Below are 4,316 nucleotides of genomic sequence, written 5' to 3' on the forward strand. Positions count from 1 at the left end.
TAATTGGTGATCACCCAGCATTCTCAGTTGCCTCTCTCTGCACAAGAAGAAGGAATCCTCTGGAGCCCATTTGTGTGAGTCCCTGCTCTCAAGGCCTGAAAAACCCAGAGCCCAGGTGAGGAGAATGCAGAGAAGTGTTCCTAAAAGAGAGACCCTGAATGTTGAATTGCTATGGGATATGCAATATATCTTGCTCTAAGTCTGTCTCAGCTCTGTCCTGCCTTTTCCTTCTCAGGAGAAAATAATTTCCTGAGGCCACAAATGTCACACAGCAGCTCCATCAGCCACTTCCTCCTGCTGGCACTGGCAGACACGCGGCAGCTGCAGCTCCTGCACTTCTGCCTCTTGCTGGGCATCTCCCTGGCTGCCCTCCTGGGCAACGGCCTCATCATCAGCACCGTAGCCTGCGGCCACCACCTGCACACGCCCATGTTCTTCTTCCTGCTCAACCTGGCCCTCAGCGACCTGGGCTCCATCTGCACCACTGTCCCCAAAGCCATGCACAATTCCCTCTGGGACACCAGGACCATCTCCTACTCAGGATTTGCTGCACAGGTGTTTATGTTTTCCTTTTTCATGTCAGCAGAGTTTTCCTGTTGTATTGCACTAAATAGTTTATTTAGTTGTTGTTGTTGCACTGGTGATGGGAAATTTCTACTGAGCATGTTGGGTCAAGTAGATGGGTTTTCCCCCTCCCTCATCATGGTCTCCCCCTCACACTCCCCCCCTGTTATACACACCTGGTCTGTCCCAGAGGTACTTCACCCCTCCCCAATGGCATCCCATTGGCTCCAGTCCTCTCTCCCCCGCCCCCATCCCCTAGGGTATAAAATCTCCTGTGTGAGAGTTCCACGCGCTCTTTTTCTGCCTGGGTGGCCCCATCACCTGTGTCTTGCACCAAGCCAATAAACAAGATACTTGCACCCACGTGGAGAAGAGCGCCTCTCGTCTTTTACTTTCGTCTATGCGGGTCCGTGTGGGCTAGAGTCTTAAGCTAGCCGGATTGGACTCATATAAGGCCCAGGAAAACCTCGGATTACCGCATTTTCCCTCCTGACCATCATGTGCTACAACCACTACGTTTCCTTCTGCAAACCCCTGCACTACGGGACCCTCCTGGGCAGCAGAGCTTGTGCCCACATGGCAGCAGCTGCCTGGGCCAGTGCCTTTCTCAATGCTCTGCTGCACACAATACATTTTCCTGCCCCTGTGCCATGGCAGTGCCCTGGGCCAGTTCTTCTGTGATATTCCCCAGATCCTCAAAGTCTCCTGCTCACACTTTTACCTCAGGGAACTTGGGCTCCTTTCTGTTAGTGCCTTCTTATCATTTGCCTGTTTTGTGTTCATGGTTTTCTCCTATGTGCAGATCTTCAGGGCCGTGCTAAGGATCCCCTCTGAGCAGGGATGGCACAAAGCCTTTTCCACCTGCCTCACTCACCTGGCCGTGGTCTCCCTGTTCCTCAGCACTGCAGCCTTTGCCTACCTGAATCCCCCCTCCATCTCTTCCCCATCCCTGGACTGGGGAGTGTCAGTTCTGTACTCGGTGGTGCCTCCAGCCCTGAACCCCCTCATCTACAGCCTGAGGAACCAGGAGCTCAAGGCTGCCCTGAGGAAAATGATGACTGGATGATTTCTGAAGCAACCAATTTCCCATTTTCTTCTGCATAGCTTTTGGAATGGAACTCATGAAAGGCCCAACAGGCCTTCCGAGGGCTTTGGTAATGTTCAGTGGATTTTCTCTCATAAAAATACCCTCAATGAAACTCTTAATCCCCCCATCAAATTCACTGATTGCCTCTTGATCTTGACCAAAAGCTCTGTAAACCAGGGTTTGTGCTGTCGCTGCATTTGAAGAAAAGAAACTACCTTGCAGTGCCTGTTTTATCTGGGATCCCAGCTCAGAGACCTGCATGAAGTTAGAGGGGAGAAGGGGAAAAGAGTCCCAGCAGAGCAGCACGGGCAGGGAGCAGCAGGGGTTGGTCCTTTCAGAGCTGCCCTGCCCAACTCCAGCCTCTCCTTCCCATCCCTGCTGTGGCTGTAAGGCCGGAGTGCTCTGGCAGCTTGGTCACTGTCCTGCTGCTTGTCCCTGCTGTGGCCACAAGCAGGGACAGGCCATGGGCACTGCTGGGACACAGCTGGGCTCCAGCACAGCAGCTCCATCAGCCAAGGCCATCTCCTGAGGCAGAGCAGGGAGGCTTTGCTCTCCTCCAGAGCTGCTGTCAGCAGTGTGCCCCAGGAATGCCCTGGCACAGCAAAGCCCAGTGCCTGGGGCAGAGGGGAGTGTGCAGGGGGGGCTGACAGCAGTGTCCTGGCACAGCCAGAGCTCCTGGCATGGACCTGAGGGAGCAGCAGAGCAGGGCCTGGGCTGTGTCTTTGTTCTGGGGACAGCCTGGGAAGGTGCCCCAGGGCAATTGTCCCACACCAGCCCCTGCAACCACCATTGCCAGCACTGGCCTCTCCCCACCTGCAGGAGGTCGTTTGTCCCTGCACAGAGGGACACCAAGTGACCAGGCCAGCTGGCCATGTCTGCTCTGTCCTGAGGAGATCTCAGCAGTGCATCGTGTGTGTGGGGGGAGATGAACCCCAGTGAGCACAGACACCATCAGCAGCACCCGGGGGTGGCACAATTCCAGTGGCACAAACAGTGCCTTGAGGCCACTTCACTCTGAGAGTAACGTCCTCTGGGAAACCACCTGAATTCTTTGCTGGGTTGTGGTGAGGATTGCATAGAGCGAAATATCCAGGGCAGGGAGGCTCCAGAGAAAGTGCTCAGGTGTCCTGGGGTGGCTTTATGATGCTGAATTGTAACCCCATGTGTCTGTTTAGCCCAGAAATAAGTTCTGCACCTTTAAGACTGGTCCCAAGAACAAAGGCAGGGAAGTCACAGTGTGCAGTTTGTGTGTGCAGAAGCTTCATTTTCCCTGCCCTGGAATTCTTTCTCTCTCTGTGTGTTGATCTGCAGCACAGGCAGCAAGCAGGAAAGAGCTATCCTTTGCTTTTAGTTAGTTTATTTTAGCTGGCTGAGGCAGAGGAAGTCTCTGGACTGTGGTTTTTCCTTTCCTTGGAACTGTTCAGCCCTGGTCTGGACCGAAAACCCAGAAGAACCCTGGGAGCTCACGCCTGTGGCCGTCCAGGGCCCGGGAGGCGACATTCCAGTGCCAGAGGGACTGACAGAGACTGAGGGAGCCAAACCACAGCCCATGGAAGGGCTCTGTGAACCCCAGAAGGACTTTCTGAATTTGCCATCTCTTCAGAACAGCGAGAGATTTCATTTTTTAAATATTATTCATTTTTTTTCATGTTTGTGAGTACTTTGCTTGTTAAATAAACAGTTTTTTCCACTTTTCTCAAAGAAGATTTTTGTCTCCTCAACAAGTGGGGGGAGGGGCTGCTTGAGTTTGTTTTCTAGAGGGACCCCTTTGGAGGTTTCCTCCCTAAATTTGACCTAAACCAGGACATCAGGGCAGCCAAGGACTGCACAGAGACACCACTGGAGGCTGGGTCAGTGGGAAGAAATCAGAGCTGCCTCCCTTCTGAACCACCCCGAGGACCTGGACAGGGCTGTGCTGTGTTCTGGGCACTGACCTGGAACTGAGAGATATGGAAAAGGCCTCTGGTGTCAGCAATGTTGAGAAGGCTGGGCAGTGTCCTTGTGGGACCTCTCTCAGACCCCTTGGAAAGGCCAGAGCCATGCCAGAGGGTCCTGGGCCCTTGGGAAGGGCAGACATGGAACCAGTCTGCAAACAGGGCAGGGAGGGGGACTGGGAGAGCCACAGCCTGGTCAGGCTCAGCAGGGAAGGAGATGTGGCAAATCCTCCTGCAGCCAGTCCAGGCACTGGCAGGACAGGGCAGGGACTGCAGAACCCCCGTGGGAGGGAAAAGAAGGGGATGTTGTGTGCCCAGACTTCAGCCAGGCCTGTGACAGGGTCTGCTGTGCTCTCCTCAGAGCCAGACTGGAGAGAGCTGGGCTGAAGGAGTGGAACATGGGGTGGGTGGGAATTTGGCTGAACAATGAGGGTCAAATGTCATCCATGGTACAGAGTCCTCTTGGCAGCCATGCCCTGGTGACAGCCCTCAGTGACCAGCCCTTGACCACCAGAGTGGAATATTTCTATTATCTCTAAAATGGCATGAAATGCACTTTCAATTCCTTTGTGGATGCTGCCAAGTTGCAGGGAGTCTCTGAACTCATCTGGTTAATGGTGACTGCAAAACGTAATTGGGCAAAATGACTGGGTTTGGCAAATTTGTCTTGCTATCAGGTGCCAAGCAAGGCACAAGAAAGGGCAGAAAAAACTTATGCATCAGAGGAAAGG

The 4,316-nt window shown here is 53.6% G+C and overlaps 1 pseudogene; it reads left to right on the forward strand.

Moving 5' to 3' along the window:
- The first annotated feature begins 1,062 nt into the window (after positions 1 to 1,062).
- Positions 1,063 to 3,171, forward strand: LOC132334564 (olfactory receptor 14J1-like; annotated as a pseudogene).
- The last annotated feature ends 1,145 nt before the right edge of the window (positions 3,172 to 4,316 follow it).

The sequence above is a fragment of the Haemorhous mexicanus genome, chromosome 16 (assembly GCF_027477595.1).
Source record: "Haemorhous mexicanus isolate bHaeMex1 chromosome 16, bHaeMex1.pri, whole genome shotgun sequence".
NCBI classification, from domain to species: domain Eukaryota; kingdom Metazoa; phylum Chordata; class Aves; order Passeriformes; family Fringillidae; genus Haemorhous; species Haemorhous mexicanus.